This window comes from Lonchura striata, chromosome 3 (assembly GCF_050655825.1).
Source record: "Lonchura striata isolate lonStrDom1 chromosome 3, ASM5065582v1, whole genome shotgun sequence".
Lineage (NCBI taxonomy): Eukaryota > Metazoa > Chordata > Aves > Passeriformes > Estrildidae > Lonchura > Lonchura striata.
The window spans coordinates 92,835,468-92,860,098 of record NC_140705.1 but is presented as its reverse complement, the minus strand read 5'-3'; the positions used below and the strand labels follow the sequence as shown (position 1 = coordinate 92,860,098).

General features: G+C 38.3%; 1 long non-coding RNA gene across 12 annotated transcripts in view; it reads right to left on the bottom strand.

Moving 5' to 3' along the window:
* The window catches only part of LOC146768015 (uncharacterized), a 264,746-nt gene that overhangs the window by 163,375 nt on the left and 76,740 nt on the right, over window positions 1-24,631 (bottom strand). For 8 of the 12 annotated variants that reach the window (XR_014954441.1, XR_014954448.1, XR_014954439.1 and 5 more), the window contains one exon: window positions 1,269-24,631. This exon is cut by the window's right edge. This is a non-coding gene — a long non-coding RNA (uncharacterized LOC146768015). The remainder of the gene's footprint in view (window positions 1-1,268) is intronic. The other 4 variants (XR_014954444.1, XR_014954446.1, XR_014954442.1 and 1 more) reach the window with 4 other exon arrangements.

The window sequence follows — 24,631 nt, the reverse complement described above, 5'->3', positions numbered from 1 at the left end:
CCATGAGACACTAATAAAGTCTGAGCACCCTTGGAAACACTCTCCATTTCAACCTGGAAACCTATCAGATCTCTGAGGATCACCAGCTGGTGACTGCTGCCCCAGGGTGGCTGAGCCACCCATGTCTCCTTAGTGGTACCATTAAAAATCAGGTCCCATTTTCATCTTCCATGCTAATGGAAAAAGAAAATAAAACAGAAACCAAATATAACCATGTTCTTACTAACAAAGCAAAATTTGAATCTTTGAAAAACTGATATCCTTTTACCATTTTAGTTGTGATTAGTGACTAAGGAGTTTTACCATTCCAATCTATTTTGACCACCATAAACAGGAAAATTCCTCTTTTTCTTTTTTTGAAAATAGAATGTCATCCATAACACTCTTTACTTAGTAAACTTCCACTCTTTGTTCATCCATGTCTTTATTATCTTCTCTCCCTTGTATCATGATTCTTGGTAGTAAGCTGAACTGTAACCACATTTATTTTTAAATCAGAAATTACACTGCCTTTTAACCAGACTTCCGAATTAAGTATTTCTAGAAGAATACTTCATTACATAACATGTCTATTTCTTATGCTCTCATATTAAGATGTCTTAAACACTCACTTTCACATTTTTAACAATAAAAAGAACTAGGAGTTGTTGGTAAAGGATGTTTACATAACTGACCAGGTGTTACTTTTGCAGAACCTGCCTCTGCAATTGGAGTTAATACTGCAGAAACTTTTCTGCATTCATTATTCTGTAACAACCTCCTTTGCAACCAGGTAAAACCAAAATAAAGACTATGTAGCCTTCTCCTGGATATTTGTATTTAATAAAATTCCTAGCAAGGCAGGCTCAAGAAATGTCCCAAAACTCTGCAAGTGCCTCTGTTCAGGTTATTGTGGTTTGTAGGCATCAATTTGTGCAGAGCACCAATACTTTCAACCCTTTACTGAAGACAGCAGTTTATATCACAAACATTATTGGTTGGCACTATGAAAATAATCAAAAGTCCTAAAATTAAATACACATTACAGAAGAGCATTATCTAGCTCATAAACCCACTACACGTGCAATGCCACAGCTCCAAGATAAACACTTTGGATGAAATATCCCATCACCAGCCATTCAACAATCAACAAAATTCTTGATCAATATAAATTACAGCTGGCTTTTTTTACAAATTTTACAAATTACAAATTTTTTTACAAATTTTACAAATTACTAGCTGGCTTCTAGTCATGGGTAATGACCTAATTATTCTTACCAGATACTTACAGAATCACAATCATCTTCCCACTTGGATCAGAATGTAGCAGTTCAGGTTTAACCTCTGCAAGCAGAAGCTGAAAGAAGAAAGGTTTCTCTAAAGCTGATGATGAAAACACCCATTTAAAACTCAGAGCTTCACCTGTTGCCAACAGCCTTCAGACCCTCTCAAATTTCCTTCTGTTGAGAAGAGTGGAGTCTTGCAGACTTGTAGGTCAAGAGCCAAATGCTTAAGCAGAAACAAACAGAAGTATTTAAATCTCATCTTCATTTTTAAGAATTGCTTACAGGTGGATGCAGACCTCAGAAAAATAAATCAATAGCACAAGGCCAAACAGGATTTTCACTGTAAAATTCATTCAGATGGCCAAACCCAACTCATATTCCAGCACTGATGTCAAAATAGTCCTTTACTAATTCCTTAAGGGACCAGTATTCAATCCCACCCTAGGGCTCAAATACTCTTTTAAAAGTAAAATAATCCCATAACAGGATAACATTACTGCTTTATACACACAAGGTCCTTCCAGGAAGAATAGTGAGTTTCAGTCAGCCTCAGTGCCTCTTAAATATCAACAGATGAGAACTTGGAAAACGACAATGAGGACACTAAGGAAAAGAGAGGGGTTTATGAATCACATCTCTATGCTGCATGTTGGAATTTCTGCTATAGACTTAACTTCCTCTACCTTTTCAATGTGCCATGAATTCCCAGTGATAGCAAAACTCTGCACCTCCTGATCATTGTGAAAATTCCTGCCTTAACACCTCACTATCCATTTAAATGCAATGCTACACAAACATGAACTACCACCCTAAAATAAATCATGATGCAAAATAACAAAAAGATGGAAATCTTTCCCATTGATGGAAATCAGAAACCTAGAGTTTCTCATTCTTAACATGTGCATCTTGGGTAGTATGGTTTAAAATCAACTACACAAACACTTTGAATATACAATGGGCTATTAAAAGATATGGAAAATTCAAGAGATATCTACCCCTTCTGTCAGCACCCACATAAAAGTCATACCTTCAAATTTAGCCTGCTCAGTACTATTTATTCAGCAGACACAGGCCTTTTGGCTATAATCCCTGGGAAGCAGCTGCTCTATATCTCCATGAATGATGGGCAAGTCTATCTTGGTGCATCTGAAAGCCAGCTGATGGTTTATATTTGCAGTCCTATCAAACTCACCAAGGTGAGAGAGTCTACTGAGAGCCTAGGGTTTTCTACAGACAAAAAGAAAAGGAATTTCAGCCAGTAGCCCATTAACCATACTTTTCAAGGACTCAGAAAATTCCTAAAACTTATTTCTAATTGAAGCTGCCAACAGAGTAAATTAATTGTTCAGCTGAGCCCTTGTGGTCTTCTGTTTGTTAGCTCCTGAAACACTTCTTCCTATTTATTCTTACTTATCATTGTCCCATAGGGTCTTAAGACATTGCTCTGGAGGGGGAAAAAGTGCGTAAACCTTGGTGAAATGCATTTCCTTTTCCATAAAAACACTTCCTTTCCAAGTTATCTGAAGTGAAAATCCTTCTGTGAAGAGGTTTCAGGAAAGGACCAAACTCAAAACTAACAGCTGTATAAAGAACACAGCTGGAAATTACCAAGAGTAATATAATGTAAATCCCATGGAGTAAATTGAGTGAAAATTTAGGAGGAAAACTTCTGGTATTTGATTCTGCATGATTCATCTCTGTGGATTAAAAAAAAAAAATAAATTAAAAATTAAGAAAAAAAGTAAGATTTATCATTTCCCTGCTCTTATTTCAACTACTCTCCTTACCCTGAGTGAGCTATAAAAAGACACACATGAAGGGAAAAGCCCTCACTCATGGTGCCATGCTTTTTTTCTGGTATTACTTCATTAGATTCATAGTGCATGACCAAAAAGAGCTCATTGTAAACAGCTGATTGGGTTTTAAAGCAGTGGATAATCAGTTGGGTAAATTACCACTCATTGTCTTTAAGACATTCTCCACATTCCCCAGATGTGAGCCCCTGTTCCCGTTCAGCTGCTTCCATGAGGCTCTCCCTGGTGTTGCATGGGGCAGAGCTGGGGACCTTGAAGGAAATAAATGAATATTGACTTCCAGTGATAGAGATGACACATCTTGGGAGGATCCCTAACATTAGCAGCAGACAGAAATTGAGAAGTAATGACACCAGAAGCATGCTGTGAATAAAAAGCAGTTGCTGGCTTCCAGGACAGGACTGGAAGTGCTGCTGAGTGGGAGGTAAATATATCCAATCTTCCATAAAATAGGGAAGAAAATTTCTTCCTTTGTAAAACATCTCCAGCTAGGCACAGTGAAAACATAGCCATTGAATCATGGAATGATTTAAGTTGGAAAAGATCTTTAATATAGCTAACGACATGACACTGCCAAGCATCTACTATACCCTGTCCCCTAGAATACATCTGTGGATCTTTCAAAGATCTGGCACTTCTACTCCACAGGATAAGGATAAGGTCTCTTTTTTTCCAACACAGGACCCAGCACTTGGCCTTGTTGAACCTCATAGAACAGGCTTCAACCCATCAATCCAGCCTTTCCAGATCCCTCTGCAGAGCCTTCCTGTCCTCCAGCAGATCAACTACTTAGTGTCATCTGCAAACTGACTGAGCATGCCCTTGATCACTTTGTTCAGGTTGTTGAAGATATTAAATATGTAAAACATATTAAACAGATATTGGACTGAGACCAATACTGAGCCCCGGGGAGCACCACTCGTGACTGGCCACCAGCTGGATTTAACTCCATTCTCCAGCATTCCCTGGGCCCAGCCATCCGTGCAGTTTGCCACCCATCCAACAGTACACCCGTCTCAAGCCACATAAAGCCAGCTTCTCCAGGAGAATGCTGCGGGAAACAGTGGGAAAGGCTTTACTACAGCCTACTATAGATAGACAACATCCACAGCCCTTTCCTCATCCACTGAGAGGATCATCTCTCACCTTGCCACAGGAGACTGGGTTGGTCAAGCAGGACCTGCCTGTTATGAACTCCTGAAGGGTGGGCACGATGCCCGGGTTGTCCTTCACGTGCTGTGTGGTGTCACTCAGGATGATCTGATCCATGGCCTTCCCAGGCACTGGGTTCATACTGTCAGGCCTGTAGTTCCACAGCTCCTCTTTCCAGCCCTTCTTGTACATGGGTGTCACATTTGCTGATTTGCAGCCCCCCGGGCCTCCCTGGTTAGCCAGGGCTGCTGGTCAGTGACTGAAAGTGGCTTGGTGAGCTCTTCTGCCAGATCCTCAGTACCCCTGGTCACATCCCATCCAGCCCCACTGTCCTAGGGTGACGTTATGGTGCTTGTATCCTCAGTGGTCTGTTCTGTTTATGCTGGATATTATGTTCTGTGCCCTCAAGACTGGCTCTGAAAAGTCAAGTTTTGTTTTGTTTTCAGCCTGCTCACTCCCTGACAGTCTGCTGGACATAGATGGTAGTACATAGTGCTGCTTTTGCTTTTTGCTTTGGCTTCTGCCTTTGCTCTTGCTCCTGCTTGTGCTTGCTTTTGCTTTTTGTTTGTTAGTTAGTTTAGCTGGGCAGTTTGAATTTTCCCTGGACTGTTTTTCTTTCCCTTTTCTTGGAACCATTCAAGCCTGCTCAAGACTGGGACCTGGGAAACACTGAGAGTTTGCATTTTGTGGCCTGCAGCAGCCATTCCCAGCACCACAGGGACCGATAACAGAGCAACCACTCCCAGGAGAGTCTTTCTGAATTTGTCATCTCTTCAGAGTGATGAAAGTGTTTTGTCATCTCGTGTTGTTCATTTTTTGTGCTGGGGAGTGCTTTGCCTGTTAAATAAACAGGTTTTTTCCCACTTCTCTCCAAGGAAATTCTTCCTAAACCAGGTGGTGGGATGGGGGGGGTGGGGGGGGGGGGGGGAGAGGGGCCATGGGGGTTTTATTCTAGGGGATCCTACCAGAGGTTTTATCCCAAATTTGCCCTAAATTAGGACACCCATAGACCTCCATGTGTCCAAGTGGTGGAGAAGGTCCTTGACCATTTCCCTTTGGATTAGGGGGGCTTCATTCTGCTCCTCAACCCTGTCTTTCAGATCAGGAGGCTCAGTACCTGGAAAACAACTAGCTTTACAACTAAAGACTGGGCAAGTCTTTCATTCATACAATATTAAAAACAAAAACAACAAATGTGATTTACTGAAGTTAGAGATTAGAAGTCTGAAGCTACAAAGACACTCAAAGAAATTATTGAGGAAGCAGTCTTTTAGCCATCTAAAATATCATACAACATTATACAAAGATATGGGTTTGTCAAGAATAATCTCTATCAATCCATTTTAGGAACTGACAGGGCTACAGGAAATAGCTGCGCAATTTCCTAACTATACTGCATTTTTAAAGACAGCAGAAATCACATTACATAAACAAACAGGTAAAATAAACAGAGACTTGTCAACCTTTTCTCCCTTAGGTATCAACACCTGTTTTGCAGAAGAGGTATGAGCACTCTGTAAACTTTCCATAGAGAAAATAAATGATTTACAAAGCCTGTTGCAAAGTCTTTAGAAGCAACGGATGCTGTCTCTGCCCAGGATCCCACAGAACAAAACTGCATGACAAGAGCTGTCAGTGCAAGGCTGAGTGTCAACAATTTTATGTCAAATCAAGGAGTTATTTCAACCAAGGAGTGTGTTTGAGACTTGTGCCTGTTCAAAACTTCCATTACTTACCTGGATATCAAAACAAGGAGGCTCTGTGCAGGTCACCAAGATCTTTGGAAGCACTTGCACCACTGGTTCAGAATTAGAAGTGATTTTGACAGAGAAATAGCTTAAAAACAATACTAAAAAGTCATGTCTTACAAGCTGCAAACTGAATAGAGGCCCACCATGTGATTCTGTTGCTAGAGATTAAAAAAAAGAAATTACCCTGAAACAATGCCAAGAGAAACATCACTATATTTTCCAATTTTATTTTTCCCATTCCATTATTTACCACTTAAAAAGCTGTTCTTCACCCATTTATTTTCTAACATCTTTCACACAGCAAAAAAACATCCTTTCTTCCTTAGAACTTGGCAGAGAGTTTGGGTAAAAATTAGTTATTTTCATCAGCTTATTCCAGGCTGAATTCTGCACCAACTCTTTGATTCATTTCATTTGTAGCAGTGTTTTTGAACCCCATTATCAGTACCATGTTTTAATTTTTATTTATTCACCTGCAGTTTTAGAAGCCAGATTTTTAGGAGCAGTCCAGAGTAACAAGGTTATGCTCTAACATCTTGCCATTACATTCCTGCACTTCATCCTGGGTCAACACAGCACACTGGCATCAGATGAAAATTACTGGTGGCAATGAAATCATCATTTCAATGAAAAAAAGCTTATTCTATGCTTACTTCTCAGGTGCTTTTTCCTATCTCCATAGCTGGTTCACCCACAGGTTTGGAATTACATTCCAAATCCATCTGATGTTATTATAAAAAGGACCATGAAAGAGACAAAACATTTAATTATTTTATGATCCTTGAAATAGGATGCATGTATATCTTCTGTCAGAAAACAATAAAAGGAAAGACTGACTCCTCACTAACATTTATTTTGAATTTTATGGTCTGTGTATAAAAGCACCGACTAGTGCTCACAAACAGAGCTTTTTCTCCAGGGTTTTATTATGATAAAAGAAACTACTTTCTGCTTCTTAGGTCTGTCCCTCAGTGCACAAAAGTAGCTGCTGGAACCAAGAGAAATGAGAGATGCAACTTGAATGACTGAGGCCTCTCCATCTCTCTTCACTCCCTCCCTCCTTCACTTAACATTCCTCTCCTTCCCCTGGCTTCTTTTTCATGCAGTGGTGTTTGACGGAGCAGCAGATTAGAAAAACTTTCCATCTGTACCTTTTTATACTTGTCCAGGTTGTCACCATTAAAAAGTGCAGCTTCTATGCTAGTGTTAAACCTTGGAAAAAGCTCCAATGTAAATAGTTCATGCTGAAAATCTGTCATTGTCACGTTGCTGTACCTATAAGTCAATTCTCAGTATCATAGAAGAAGCAGAACTGTCATCTCTTTCACAATAATGTTAAAGATTTCTTGTATGTTCCTGGAAGAGAGACACACCATGGCTACAAAACTGGTTTCTGCATTTCCCTGTAAAATATAATCAAATACACTTCTACAACTAAAGAATCACCCTTCAACTGAATTCTGGTCTATACCCATAAACTTATTTTCACTTTACCACCTGCCATATCCTTATTTATCCTTTCATTTATCCTGATCAGAAGTTTACAGTACTCCAAAGACCTTTAAAAGGGTGGGGGTTTTTTCTCTTTCTGGATTATATTTTATAAATATTTGTCACTTTTTTTATGTTGCCAGTGTGATAATTGAACTTGAGGAAATAAGAAGCCATAACCAAGTGGTCAGCATGACGTCCCCATGATCAGAATGTTTGACAGTCTATGCACCACATGCTGTCCAAAATGGAATCTGTGTTAAACTGAAAGCTACAAAAGTGCAACTGCTTTCTCCCATGGCTGCCAAAAGATAAAAGATTGCTGCATTCACAACCCAGCGTGCCCAAATAGTCCATGGAAACCTTGCTAAACTGAAGAGAAATAAATTTGTGAAAATAGAAACTAAGATGGTGTTGACATGGAATCATTTAGGTTGGAAATGATTCCTGAGATCATCAAGTCCAATCATCGCCCAAACAATGTCAAGTGATTGGAGGAAGAATGTCTTTCCACAGCTCCCAATAAATTCTGAACCAAGCTGAGCTGGACTTGCTCTAAGCCATGCCCAAATTACAAGGAAAAAAGTTGTTCACTGATCTTCTCTGCCATGGTAAAATGCTCCTCTACATCATTCGATCAATAACAAAAAACTATCAAAATCCATCTGAAACCTCTGCAATTCATAGGGATTCTTCTAACACTGAAGAGAATTTTGTTATCAACTGTGCATTTCCTATCAAAAAATGTAGTTTTCTTTGCATTAAAAACAGTGATTAAAAACATGGCATTAAAAATCAGAGTCTCAGGGTGACATCACATGCCTAATAAAACAGATTAATGGAAATTTGTATTATAAATGAAACAAAAAACAACAGCTAAAATTTGCTAAATACTTATAAGCACAGATATAGTGCACATATTTTATATAGTTACCTTCATGCACTTATTTTTTCAGGCACTCAGAGCAATAATAGCAGCAAACAGTGCTAGTTGACATATAAGGATGATAATTATCCTCCTCCATCAAGTTAAGATATATTAATTTTCTTGAAACTGAGTCTTGACCAAAATTTGCCTATACTCTTGACACCACTTCCTTCAAGTGTCTATAGACAACTAGAGAACTAAAGAACAAACCACAGTGTGTAAAAATTTGTTGATTTAACATTTTCCTCATCTTTAATGTTTTGCAGAGTCTTAGGGCTATCCAAGAAAGAAATAATACTTAAAATTATTCACAAAACATTAGGATATAACTCTTGGCTAATAAAATTTTTGGAAAATACAAAACATTTAGGCCTAACTTGTTGTTCTGATAACTGATAGCTTATATTCTGTGGCAATAATAATATTGGAACTAGGAAAAAAAGGGATATTTCATCTTTTTAGCAACAGAATCAATAAATATAGGTTTGTCTGCTGAAATATAATTCCAAAATACACACACAGACACATTCATTTTGTCTCAGCAGATACTTTCTCTTCTAAAACAAACTTGCAAGTATCCACAATAAAATTAAACTTTGGGATTATGTAAAGAAGGTTTTTTCTCACAAGCCTTGTTTCAAACCTACATGGAATGAAATCTTTAAATGCTGTAGAGTCACAGAATCAGCTGAGTTGGGAGGAACCCACAAGGATCACTGAGTCCAGCTCCTGGCCCTGCACAGAACCATCTTCAATAGTCACACCACGTGCCTGAGAGCATTGTCCAAATACTTCTGTCGGGCTTGGTGCTGTGACCACTGCCCTGGGGAGCTGTTCCAGTGCCCAAACACTCTCTGGGTGAAAAACCTTTTCCTAATCTCCATCCTAAATCTCCCCTGACACAGCTCCAAGCCATTCCCTCAAATCCTGTCCTGGCTCACCAGAGAGAAGAGACCAGTGCCCCTCTGCTTTCCCTCATGAGGAGGTTGTGACTGCAATGGGGTCTCCCCACAATCTCCTCCAGGCTGAACAGGCCAAGTGACTTCAGCCACTCCTCACATTTTCAGGGGTTTGTATTGTTTAGCAGGAATTTAGTTACCCTATTGCACCAGAACGAATTGAGAGTCCATTGCTGTTCTGGAAATTCATTTTCAGTTGAGTTGCTACTTAGGAAAAAAAGCACTGGTACCACTTGGTGGCAAAACACTTGCTAACAGGGTTTTATTAAAAAAAAATAAGATTAGAAACAGTATAATGTCAAAGAAAATTACTTTTCGGAGAAAGAAGATATTCCCTTTTCTTTTTGTGCACCTCTATTTAAACGTGTTTAGTTTACAGAGAAATAATTCCCTTTTTGTGGCAGTTCAATAGCCAGTTTAATTTCACTTTTTTGACTATGAACATCGCTGCTGTTTAATTTATTATGAAGATAATTTCTAGAGAGCACTCACACTCTGGGAACAAAAAGAAAGATAATCTAGCCATTTACTCAAAGAAACACTCACATATTTATCCTTCCTGCATTAAATAAATCAGTCCTAACTTCCAGAGAAATTAATTTTGTAGTCTCCGTTTCCATTTTATATTAACACTGTTTTCTTAAGGAGTATATTCAAAGATATTCCTGCTTGGGTACTGTGCCCCACAGCAGTGATAAACCAAGCTTCTTCCCCATGTAGCTAAGGTTAGGACAAGCATCCTTTGATAGAAATTCCATAACTGGGCCCTCTATAACAAGAGTGAGTCTTCCCAATTAATGGATAGTCTGGGAACTCCAACAGAAAGAAATTGCTGCCTCTCTCTGGAATGAAGACCAGAGATTTCCTTGTTGACAATGTCCTTGCACAAGTCCCAAAAGCCTTGTATTCAGAGCAAAGCAAAGCATAAAAACTCATGCACCAGTGAAATTAAATAATAATTACCCAATAATGAATTTTCACTGATTTTCTCACAATGGTTCTCCTCTCCACTTATTTTTCCTCTATTCTAATTGCACTTCAAAACAGTGTACTGAATATTATTTCTTGATTTCTCTGATCTGCAGCCATCAGCAAATTACTGTAAAGCCCTGTTTAATCTTTTTGTAATGCTGCTGCTCACCTTTTTACTCCTGCATTTTTACAGTATCTGCTTTAATTCCTCAGTGAGCCAACAGGTCAAGGAATATAAATTGCTTCCCCTCCTGCTCTTATTGTCAGTATATTCCAGATTACAGAGCGCAGCTGTTAATACTAATGAAATCAAAGAAGCATAAGTGAATCTGTATAAAAAGCCTTCTGAGAATATTTATCCATTTAAAAATATAGGGTTTTTTTAATAAGAGTGTGCTGCTTAAATAGTAAATATTCAATTAGCTCAGCATGACCAATAGTGACTGCATGAGGATAGTACAAATACCTAGTACCTTACCCCAAAATAATCTTTCTGGGTCCAGCAGTGACACTAAAATATCCTATCCCTAAAGTGATTACTTTTTTTTTTTTTCAATTATTGCCCCCTGCATTGCCCAGTAGGATTCATGTTTGTTTGCTTTTTGTATTTTGGTTTTTATTTACCTCTTTGTATCTTTAAAATCCTGTAGCAAGGAGTTTCACAATCCAATTGCACATTGTATGAAGAACCAACCATCCATTAAATTACTCCTATTGTTTCTTATACAGGGACAACCAAATAATTATTTGTTATTTAGCCCCTTTGATTCCCTCACAACTCCTTGAACTTTTATTGCATCACACCTGCCTCTACAGTCCCTTCCCACCTCATTTTTCATCCAATGGAAGCCTTTTTTCAGCCTTCTGACCACATTTGACATTCTTTTTGACTTCTACGATTCTACAATGTCCAGCTTGAGAGAGAAGATTCAGAATTCCATGCAGTATTCAAGATGCAGCTGAACCACAGATTCACACAGTGGCCTAATAATGATCTCTGGTTTGTATTCCATTCCTTTTCTAGTAATTCCAGACCTCAATTCACTTATTTTTTGACTGAAACAAGATAGTTTAAATTCAATGCTGTAATTTAGGACAACACCAGTATCTTGTTCTTGAGCAGTGGAAGCCCATTTAAGGCTCATCATTTTATTCAAGATATTTTAGCCTTCAAGGGGCCTCATCTAGTTTGAATTTCATCTGCCATTTTATCTCTCAGTTACCCAAGATCAACCTACCTCTGCTAGAAATGCTAAAGTAACCCTTATCTCATTCCACAGACTGTCCCCACTGGGAAGGAAATTCCCTGCCTAGCACCAAACTTATCTCCCTGACTGAACCAACAAGTCCTAGGATGGGAGATAATACTGGTCTGGAGACCTCAGCCCATAAATGTGGGTGGTGATGCAGCAGCTGATGCATTAAACTCTCAAATGGTCCCACTACTAAAGCTGATGGCAGTAAGAAATTACATCAAGCAGCAGGCTTTCCACCCTGTGGAAAGATTTTTATCCCATCTAGGTAAAATGCAAGTCCTGAAATATTGTCAAACCCATCCTGCAGAATGGAAACTGCAGTTCTTCAGCAGCTGTACTGATGTGGAATCAATCGTGCCTACACATGGCTCTATACACAAAGATACAACTGGCACAACTGTTTTTCTTTTCCTTTTAAAAGATGCAAGGAGCAGTAGTTTATTGTTTGCTCAGTCTTTGCCAACAGACTGTTTAATTTCTGATATTCTTTCCTCTGGTTTTAATCCAATATAGTATCCTGAAAGTAATGGTTACTTTATATTTGCATTTTTGTATAAGGATACAATAATGGAGCAGCTCACTGATTTTCTCACAATGGTTTTCTTCTCACACTTATGTTTTCCACTACTCCAGCAGTATCAGTCAAGCATGTTAGAGACAATTGTAGTCAGAACACTTCAAAAAAGTGGACTGAATATTGTTACTTGATTCCTCTGATCTGCAGCCTTGAGCAAATTATTGCAACAATCCTGTATAATGTTTTCAACAGGGATTTTTTTTATTATATTTTAGACATTGTAAGAATCATTCAATGCAGAGGCCCTTGATCAAAGCGCACTTTTAAATATAAGTACTTTAATTTTAAATTGATTTCTCTCTCACAAAGCCTATTGTAATCGGTGGAACTGCACCACTGTGAAGGAAGACCAGTTTTACTCATAAGAAATACCTAAGAGAGTATTTCTTATTTATTCTAAGCTTATAATAATGTCTAGATACATTAGCAGTCAAAGATTTTAAAAACTGCTTTCTCTCACTGCTCAAAAAAAACACCCCACAATCATGAGCAGTACAAGACAGTGTTTACTATGAATATAATTAACTAGGCCTAAATTAAACCCAAGACTTATGATTCTATTTCTAGGAGGTTGCCTCAACTTTCCATCCTGAAATTCCTACTACTTTTGTTCAGTGAATAAGTTCACTCATCAGAGAGCTGCCTGTAGATCTTGGGATAGCTTCTAGCCACCATTCAAACCCTTCAGAACAGTCTCCAAATAATATAGAGCAAACTTCATATGCAGCAAATCCTCTAAAACAGCAAAGATACACAAATCCTCAAATCCCATTCCTGGTGCTTACACTCTGCACCCTTATAGGTTCCATCTGACACTGTAAATTAGGGCACAATGAGCATCTCCCACATTTCCTTGGCCCTTGAGCAGAATTTGTTTTCTGGGATAAATTATTAAGTGTGGTCTTCCTAAGTGTGTCTAGCTCAGCTGATAATGAAATGAACACTGACAGAAAACAGTGATTAACAGGTATATTTAAATACTGGAAAGATTTTTTTTTTATTATTTTATTCTGCAGCTGAGGAGAGTTGTTGACAGTATAAGTCACCTCCTCAATGTCCCATGCAAGTGCAGAATTAGACAGGAAAGCTATTTTCTGCAGTGCATTATGCCAAGCTAAATCTATCTCTTCTAATGTCAACAGCAAACTTGATGACTTAAAAAAAGCAGGCAGAGTCCAAGCAGAGTGCTTCTTACTTTAGGATCCAGAAGAGGATTGTTTAGTTTTCCTTTGATTGCTCAGTCCACTCCCTCGTTTCCACACTTGCCTCCTCTTCTGAAGTCAGAAATGTGCTTGTCTGCCAGAGGTTCCAGGAGAATTTCAAGTGCAAGGATTTTCAGTGCAACAGCCTGTAAAGCTAACACCTACTAACCTGAGGCAGATTTGGTACTTTGTTTGAAATAGAGACAGGAGAAAACCTTGAGCAAAGTGAACATGAATCAGAACATATGTTGAACTGTACCCTGTAAATGATACAGCTAACAAGGCTGCTAATTTTGTTATCAGGAAACTGAAGGAATGAGATACATTCCTCATAAAACTGGAGACATGCTCATCACACCCTGCTCACCTCCCTCAGCACGCAAATCCCGTTTTCCAAGGCTCACCCAAGACTTCCTGCTGTAAATACACATACAAGAGCAATTAATACTTTCATTTTGTGCTTCAATCCAAGCCCAGGTGCATTTTTTTCAGGGATGATTCTATGCCTTCCTGCAAGTACACTTTTAAACTCCACTGGGTAACCTCACTGTGGCTCTTTTCAGAGATGCAAAAGCACTGAAGCACTTTCATTTTTCCTTATATTAAGGTCCCACACTTCTCAGTTGCCAGATGTTCTACATTCAGATTTGGAAGGATGCTTCCTCTCCTTTACAAGCTGTGAGGAACAAAACCAGAGAGGAAGTGTGGAAATGTTAATAGTACAGATACCTAAATTCAGATGCCAGTAGGATTTTTATCAGCCATTTAAATGATTACCACTCATCACACTGAATCCTTCTCTACATCATACTTGACTGCTTTCCCTGAGGCACAAAAGTAGCCAGAAAAATTAGAATGAGGAACACTGCTGTGGAAAAGCTTCATCAAGGCTGCCCACAGCTTGCCCTTTCAAGCAGTTTGGGAACATGCCTGTTCCCACAGCTGGATAAAATATATCCCATGTGCTTTTCACAATTTCTTATCCCAAGATTTACCATTCAGCAGGCTGGTGTGCAATTTTTCACCCAAGTCATAAAGTACCTTTTCTACTTCCCAAGTGAATAGTGACAACCACTGAAAAAAAAACCCAGTAAAACGTGCATATAGCAATTGCTCCAGGACACGCATGACTACAGATATTCAGACACTTTAGTTTTCCCATTACATCTGTAGCCTATCTAATTTTATACAAGACATTTAATCTAATATGCCTATAATTTGGCAACTGCATCAAATTTTAGATCAAGTATCCAGCTTATTTTTTTTTTTTTTCATAACTGATGAGTGGACTTTGGACCTGATTCTGACATACTGAAGAGCAAATCATTCCTACATGTATGATCTTGATCCCAAATTCTGCTTCCCTGCTGTTACTCACAGCTGCTGATCAAAAGTTTAGATTAACAGCTCTTTCCTTAGAGCTTGATTGGTTTGGTTTTTTATTTCAGTTTGTCTGTCTAAAGTCTAGTTAAGCCTGATGAATTAATCTTTATAAAATCAAGTTCAGTACCAGTAAGGCAAGTGAATTGTCTCTGAAGTTATGAGACTTGTCAGTATGACCATTACAGAGAAATACAACTGTATACATTTATGCTCCTATGAATATTATTTCAGCTGGTGGATGAATGGAAGTAATTTCTCACAAGGAACATTTAAAGGATAGTAAAGGAGAACTGTGGGCTAAACCCTGAACATCTTTCCTCATATTTAAGCAGTAAAGAGGCCCAACAATACAGTAGAACTACTTGAATGGGCAATAAATTGGTGCCAGCTTTTGCAGGGCAAACCTGTGCATTGGCATTCAGGGCACCCTCGCACTCACAGTGATCTGAAAACATGTCATGTGCTAAGTGACAGACCGTATGCTCTGCCTGGAATAGGAACTTTGGCTTGCACAGAGTACTTGAATTAATGCATCAAGTAGGTGACAAGCTTTTAAACTGATGTATGCACCAGGCTTCTCATAACCAAGCTGTCTTCGTCTATTATGTTTTCTGAAAAAGTCCCCCAGACAAACATAACTTTGCTTATTAAGCCCAGCAGAGAGCCTACAGCCTGCTGCAGACAATTGCCTCTCTTCTTTAAAATGCTATTTCCATCAAACACCTGGCAAAGTAATTTGGATCAGTGTTACTGGCAATACCTGTAAAAAACTTGAGAAATTCTTAATAGTGTTTATGAAACCTTGCAGAAACCAAGGAGCTGTGAGTATCAGCTTAACTGGCAGAGCTGAAGTCAGCTGCTTGCTAGAGATGCAAATACTGATCAAGACATCATTTTTATGAGGAAGGGAAGTATTTACTTGCTTACACTCTTTGGGCTGCAGCAAACAGGGAGCTAAAAATAAAACCGAGGGAGATCTGAACACACTCGGAAAAGCTGCAAGAAAGAGAACAAATGGTACAGATCAAAGCCTAAAGCATGACTGACAAACGTGGGGAAGGACCTCTTTTTCCAAAGGTTGCACATTCCCTCAGAGGAGGCCCGTGGTAGCAATTCCAATTTTAAAAAAAGGAGGAAAAGGAAAAAAAAAATATAGGCAGGGGAGGGAGAGAAAGAAAGAAAGAAATCGTCATGGGGTGTGAATACCTAGAAATTCATGTGCTATTCAAGGCATAAGTGTTTTACTGAATGACAGTCAGCAACTCAAGGCATCATAACAAGCAGAGCCAAAATCCTGATTCTATTCCATATAACCAGAAGCAATTTCAGAGTGCTGTCTAGCTACCACAAAAGAAGTGCTAAAAGCACTGGTTCTTAGCTCAAACAAACTCACTGTCCCATCATGAAAAAGATTGCCTTCGTCTTCTGGACAAGGCATTGCTGGAGAGTTTTTCTGTTCTAATGCATGCATAGAAAGCAAACGATAAAAATGAAAGTGTGCTAGAAAAGGGCCTTGATGTAGCAGAGTGTTCCCATTATCCAGATACAGGGCCAGTGATGGCTAATGTGAAATGTCACCCTTACTTTGGAGCTCTTGACCTGCCAGGTTGTGAAACTGTTGACTGCCTCTCCATGAGATATATTTCTTGTGCAGAAACAGATGTGCAGGAGACTCATCTTCAGAGCATTTCAAGAACTGAGATCAGCACTGAAAGCAGATCACTGAAATTTAGAATATTTGCAGATTTTTTTCCGCTTTATATTTTAGTAGCCTTAAGGGGGGAAAAAAGGAGAAAAAAGACAAAATGCATTTAATTAAATTCTTCCAAGAGCTTGATTACCTAATTTTAATAAAAAACACATTCACCTATTTGATTGTCTGTGGTCTTTATTTACTAAAGGGGAAAAGTAATAAAGTCACTGTCCCTATTGTCTACCTGAATCTGTAATACCAAGACTATTTTTCAAGTACATAATTAAAACACCTTTTTTACCCCCTGCAAAAAAAAAAAAAAGTTTGATCAAAAGAGAAATAATAAATTGCTGCTAGCTTTCAGATGGTATTAGCATGGATTTTTTGTCTTAAAGTTTTTAAGGAGCCTAGCAATTAGGATCCATTATCATGCTGATTACAGCTTTGAATCATTTTAATGACTTCTGTCTGCACAAATCACATATTAATAGAAATGACAATTGATGGCCATCTTTTGGTAGCTGGCAGCTTGTAGTATTTAATGTAGATGGCAAAGACAACAGTTACAAGGTCCAGCAATGAGATTCCTCTGTGTCAAAAGTGGAATATCCTAATCCACTTATGCATCTGGTGTCCCCAGTCCTCAAAGCTGTGAATAAGCACTGCCAAATCCTTCTCTAACACAAAAATCACTTGGACTTTCAGCAGCAGCCAAGGTCTCACCACACAGCAAAATATTTTGCCATCTAAGCAACAACTTAGAAGCACCCTAAAGGAAGATCCCCTCGTGGAGGGGATCAAAACTTTTTCTGCAGTGACAAAGTGTTGTCCAACTGGAAGGTATATAGCCCCTAAACCTATTTTTGGGGGTGGCAGCTGATCATGTCAGAGGCAGAATATTTTGTAGCAGAAAATGATTCACCAATAGATGGAGAATGTTTCCAATTTCACCAGGCTTCTAACATTAAAAAACCCAAGCAAATAAACAAATGAAAAACCTGAAAGCTACAAAAAGCCCCAGCAGCTCCAACAAAAAATAAGATGTGCAACTTCTTCCCATCTTAACAAAAAAAAAAAAAACAAACACACAAAACCAAAAAACCCTTTTACTTGAAAACTTCTTTAGAAGACAAAATATTTTCAAACCCCAATCACAGTAACATACACAGAATCACAATCACCCTCAGAACATTCATTCCCTTAATTATCAACAATTCAGAGAACCAAGAAAGCTTCTTGTCATTCTAAACAGTAGTTCTTTGTTTGTCTTTTTGCCAACCAAATGAAAAACAACAAATTAGGTGATTTTTTTAAACTCAGTTTTACCTTCGTTGTTGTTAATGAATTGTCTTGAAAACCTGAAAGCTAAATACATTGTCCATTAAATGAAAGTGTGTATTATCAGAAATAATAGGTGTTGTGCTTGCCAGCTGTGGCTGAATCAGAAATTACTTGGATTCGTAGTTCCTGGTAATAAATCTTCCCTCTTATATTTCCCAAGTCTTGCAAATGCCTCAATTTTCATATTCCTTCTTGTAGAATGCATTTTCCTGAATTAAAAACAGCTGGTTGTATATTCTGAGGCCATAATCCCCTGTCTCTTTCAGCCTTTCTCAAATCAAATTAACCATGTTTAAATCATGCTTACTGAGAAAACAGCCCCAGTCTAATCTTTATATTGACACAAAGTCAGTATTTTCTTCCTCATCCCAAACTTCTCCTCAAACATCTCCTTTTGAGCAGTCCCCATTTTTTTGATTTCTCATCCCCCTTTAGCCACAAGGACACATTGGGCTTCTTAAGAATGAAATGAAGCAGGGTGTTCAATCCCCAGATCATTATGAGATCATATAGAAGCAAAACATAATTCCATTTTCCTTCATGAAGTGATGATAAATTGGAATTCATACTTTTTTCAAGAGGGGGAAGAACAAGAGGAAGGAAAGACATGAAGGCACATTATTGTGAGTAGTAGTTAATGATCTTCTAATTAATGTTGCAAGTCCCAATTTTCAGTTTTAATTGTGACTTGCCCTACTTGCAAGTTGACCCTTATATGTTTCTACCTCCAAAAACTGCAATAACTGTTGAAAAACAGTTACAGAAAGCAGACCCTGCTGCCTATTAATTAGATAATTACTGTTGCTGGGTTTTCATTCCCCCAAACTCCTCAATGGGATTAACACCCTTCCAAGAGCCAGAAACCTCTCATGCCATGGAGATTTCTGGTTTTTTCTTACCTATTTGGTTATTAATTACATTTTAATCACTAAAATTACCCTCACAAGCAAATATATAGGGTTATTCAGGAAAGTACTCATGTCCTGGGATGTTTATTCCTTTAAAACTGCAAAACATAGAACCTCTCCAGGTAAGAGATTCTCCCCTTGTATTTACACCAATTATGGTGGCATTGCAAAGAAAAAATGCAAGGGATGTAGAAGTTTTCCCCCAATACTTTTATGTTCAAGCAACTCATATGTCAAACTGATGCACATATTATATAAGGCTGCATAATTAGTTACCAACCTTAAGCCTATACTTAACTTAAGCATATTTTTTTCCCCTTAGTTGATGGTAACACAGTCCCTGGGTCATGGTCAGTACCACCTTGATTTTTATTAGGATCTGTAACTAGAAAAATCTCAACTCACCTTCATCATCCAGTTGGCAAAACTTAAGATGGGTAATGGGAGAGGGAAAGGGGAATGTGATGACAGGACACACAGCAGACAGAGAAGAAAAGAAGGAAGAAAAGGTGTCAGTAAACAATTGGGAAAAAAGAAACCAAAATAAAACCCCTGCTTTTTTAGCAGCACTGAACTGTGACATACTTAAAATAGAATCATGGATAATGGATTTTCATGGTCTATGACAGATGAGTCCCAGCTGAATGAAACCAACCAGTCATTCTCCGAAAGAGCCCAAGACTTTATTTCATGTGTATTTTACATTTGAAAAAGAGAGAAAAGATCCTGTTGCCATGCATCCTGATATCACAGCTTGGCCATTGACCTTTCTTTATTCCCCAGTTGTGCCATTTCTAGTGTCAGAGAGACTCCAGAAATGAACTCCCACAGTGAGTCAGCCTGGCTGTGCTGCCACAGCCCAAACTGGAGTGCAGGAATTGAGGCTCTCAGACCAGAAACTCTGGGCACAGCCTGGATCCTGGGAGGGAGACAGAAACTACCCTGGGCAGGTCCCCTTCAGATGCAATTCTTGGCACTCAGAATCCAGGCATTTTATCTCACAGGTTCTGTCTGAAGCCTAGAACATAAATATTCCTCCCCTGAGTCCAGGTCTGTATATGGCTATTATTTATGATGAACTGAAAAGCATAACTACTGGAGAGAGAATTTTCTTCTATGCAGATTGACATTCCCAAATGTCTTTAAGATCCCACTGGAAAACATATTGTTGGGAAAATTTGCTTACCTTGTACTGCTAATAAGAGGTTTACAATTATACTGGACAAAGCCATTGAAAACATACAATAAGCAGAAATGCTGCCATTGCCAAAAGCAAAGAAGTCTTGAACAGTCCTTTTCCCTGCCTATGGCTGGTAATTAAACTGAAACTGAACACTAGTTTAGTTTTTTTTTAATTATTCCTGTTCAAGAATCCTACTGAGAACAGCATGCAAACTTCATCTTTTTTTCTGAGCAAATATGCCAGCAGGAAAAAAAAACAAATGCAAAACACTTCTATAACCTGTTACCACAAAATCCTTTTAGACAAACAAAATTATGATGGGAAATGTATATGTATACTTTACAGATACCCTAAAAATAAGGCTATTCAAGGGAGAAAGGGAAGGTGACAGAGCATTGTTGCAATAAACTTTCAATACAAAACTCATAGTCCAATACTCTGAATGAACCAAGTTTTTTCTTGGGAACCTGACAGGAGAAAGAAGACGGCCAGGTACCATCAAAGTTAATGAAGCACAACTGGACACATACCTGCTAAACAAATGGGACTATTATAACACCCTGGGAGGTTTGGTGTGTCCCAGTTCTGCTGCCTGCCTTTCTCCCCTTATTGCATGGCAAGTGATCCTCTGGGAATCACCATCTGAAGAAAATAAATCATCAGTGCAGTGACAACATCTTAAATCTTGCATCAAATACAAATACTTATAAAAGTAAATGCATTGGTTTGTATATAAAACACCAAAATGTTACTTCAGCAGAATACTGCCCTGGCAGATTTGGGCTCTGAAAAAATATGCAATTTCAGAATTAGGATTACCTATGTGGTTTTGCCATCCTTATGCATCTGCTTCATGGGTAATAAATGATCCCCCCACCAAGGCAGGAGAACACACACAGTGCCCAGAGGAAAGAAAGTACCAGGGAGAAGAGTTTGAGCCCAGAAAACCTTTCCCACTTCCAAAAGCCAATCTCTACCACCAGCTGAAGGACCACTGGAGGAGAAAAGGTGCTGTACAGAGCAGCAGATTCATCCCAGAGGTCACCTCTGTCCCACAGCTGGATACCTCTGCAATCTGATATCACCTTCTTAATCATTTATTTTGGCCTCCTGCAGGTATATTAAGCCATATGGGTCCCATCCTGTTTTGTTGTAGTGGATGACAGAGGAAATGGAAAAAGTAAAAGGTACCCAGAGGCAGAACCCTCTAGAATAGGTGAAGAAAGCTTTTTATCATTCCCAGTCTCACAGAGAAGCATGGGGCATTAAGAAAATTACAAGATATTGACAAATAAACTTTTGAGAAAAAAGTTCCAAAGCACATTAAGTAAAACAAAGCCAATTAGGATTTTTAAAAGATACTTCAAAATTATTCCTGGCATAGATAAAATTAAACAATCAAAACAATAATAAGCTTTTTCACCTGCTTTACTGCTTTTTTTTTTTACACCTAGCTGTAACATCAAGTGAAAAGACCCCTGACCCAAACTCAGAGTTTTAACCTCATTGGAATTCCAGTACTCGTGTACTTGTTTTCTTTGCAGAAAAGAAACTTCTTTGGAAGTAAACATCAGCCAGAGAGCTTTTCAAGGCCAAAAAAGAATCAGAATTTCAACTGGAAAGCAGTGAAACATTTTCTTCCAACTGGGGGCAGGGACAGGAACAGGGATATGTTTGAGCAGACCAGAGAGGTTTCAGAATTCAAAAGCCAACATATTATCTCAATGTCTTATTTCAGAAGAAACTTTGGAAAGCCATATCCAATATTTCAGCCAAATTTCCTCACTTAGTTTTGTTTCCTGAGCAATTTGGGCATCCACAATAAGCTTCTAGTAAGTGCCACTGAGCATGGTGAACATACTTGTCCCAATTTTCATTTAGTTAAATACTCCCATTCAAAAGACTGCGTAATTAAAGTATCCATTATAATTCCATAATGACAAGTTAATGGAAAAAATCTCCTCTAGAACTCAATTAAATTATTTCTGTTAAATGCATACTTAAAACTCCATACAAGGTCATTGCTTCATAACACACAACAGGTTCAGCCTATTTCTGTGAGGGATGTAAAGGATCATAAGATACCTCCTAGATCATGCAATTTTCTGTCAACCTGTGCATGTAAACATCAACTCAGCAGTCTGAGGTACATTTCCATTTGACTCCTGTATCCCTTGATGGTCAAACATGTTTTAACAAGAAAATCCTGTTACTGTAGGACAGTCCAGGAAGAATCAAGCTCACTCCCATGATTTGCTGCTCACTTACTGGAGGGGGAGGGGGAAAACAATTCTATACATCTGGTAAATTTAATGCACACATAAAGAACACAAAATGTCAAACTTTGAAAATATGTATTACCTTGTGATTTTCCAGAGTATGTGATACTTTAGGTTATTTTATTTACACAGTTCAGTGAGGGCTTCCTGTAGGCTTACAAAGAGCAAAAAAAATCATCTCATTTTATACATTCCAGATGAAAATATTGCATTTTGGTGGAATAAGAATTTTACTCTTGACTTTCAAAAGGTCTTTCCTTGAGATCACATTTTGTTCACATTTAAAGGTCAGAATTTACACTGTTACATTGGATGCCTTCCTTAGAAGATAGTGAGAGTCCAATCCTTGTTTTGTAAATCCACTACACATTTAATTGAATGAAAGAACAAATATATACATATATGAAATTTCATTTATGCTTTTAGTACAACTTTAGATGACCCTCAACATGTTTTTTTTTTAATCCAAGAATGCACTAAAGTCTTAACCACCTCAACCAAGAGTACTTCTATTATTTTCATTTCTGTGTTCTTTGCCCCAGGACTGTGACCTCCTTGCTTTTTGGTGGTAGAAAGACTTTTTACAAGAACATGTAGCAATAGGACAAGGGGGAATTATTTTAAACTAAAAGAATGTAGGTTTAGATTTGGAGATTAGGAATAAAGTCTTTAATCTGAGAGTAGTGAGGCACTGAAACAGGTGTTCCAGAGCTGTGGAGTGTGTAACACCAGTTTGGATGGGGTTTTGAGCAGCCTAGTCTAGTGGAATGTATCCCTGCCCATGGTAGGAATGAGGTGATCTTCGAGGTTTTCCAATCCAGACCACTCTATGATTCTACATTGGTGGAACATGACCATGCAATTAACATGTGGACAGCAGGTGGCTTTTCCAAGTCTCACTTATCAAGGAACAAAGGAAATTGTGGGTACAAGGAGTCTCTTGCAGCCTGTCCCACTGGATGCAGCTTGACCATGAGCCAACCACTCTATTGCACAGATACAACAACTGAGTGAGTGCCCTCTGAACTGTCCCTGCTCATATCCCCTGGGGTTGGGACATCTCTCAAGGTGCTCCCCAAGGCACAGAGACCTCTCTGTGAATGACATGGACATGTCCAAATTGAGTTCTCTCTAAATTGCAACTTGAATGCATACCCTCTTCAGCTGGGGCACCCCCTGGGGCTTGAGACTCCTCATCTGACACCAAGATCCTTCCTTAACTAAGGCAGGAGAATCCTCTATTCCCAACAGATCCTCCCTAAGTTCCTGATTAGTTGTATGCTAACTTAATGCTAAATAAATCCATATAATTAATTCCTCTAATATAAACTGTTGTCCAAATCTGAGATCAAGATTGGACTTAGCTGTTAAGCTTCATAACAAATTTAGAAAGCTAGGGCATCAACTCACCCTCACAACTCAATGGGAGGGCCTCCCTTACCCTTTTATAAACCTGGATTCTGTGTAAATCACTTTAAACCCATTCTAACTCCATTTTCCTTTGTGTTTCATCTCACTAGTAGGCAATACAGTGAACCTTGTCATCAAACTTTGTTAAGTGACACTTTTATAAACTCATATAAATATTTTTATTAATACCTTTCATGGTATTTTTGGCATTCAATACATACCTGAGACTGACAAAGTAAATACATACCTAAAAAATACAAAAAAATTATTTGAGACTATTAATTTCCCTTCTTAGAATCACATTTCAGAAATCTGAATTCTGAACATTCTGTAACAATCTCATTTGGTCACACTTATAAAAATACTGTAAAATCGTAAATACAGCAGGGAAACAAGGGAAACAATTCAACTTAGGAAACAAGTTGTTTTACCTTCAAGTTTAAAATGAAAAACCAAAGTATAAAGATCATTCTTAGTATATTGCTACTGAAGTCATCTCCAAGACTTACAGCAGTAAAATAAAAACCAGGGTGTTTCACATTTCTTTGGGAGCCAAGCCAGGCCTTCTGCAGTCAATTGTTGCTATAGCAACATATGAATCAGGGAGAAGATAACACATCTGAATGCAGAAAATTAACTTACCTATGATCATCCAGTTGCCTTTTGATAGGATGTATATGCTCATTTGGAAGGGAAAAATCATTACATTTTAATTACTATGCATCACTTTCAAAACATCCAAAAAATTCCTATATGAAAAATTTGAGGCCAAAGGGAATATTAACCATTGCACATCATCCTTGCACTCGGGGTGGTTTGATTTTTATTTCACTATCTTCCAATAAGAGAGTAGTGAAAAATTGCAACAGCTTTTTATATATCCTCTCTCTTTGACATCAAGTATAAAATTAGATCCCAATGTTAGGAACTTAAATAACTCTACAACAAGGTATATTGCAAACCTAATTACTGTGCTGTTGTTTAGAAACTTGCCATGGTTATGAAGGAAAAAAGTTCAGATGCAAGAAATCCTCATTTCAATGCATTTTTAATAATTTAATTTTTAA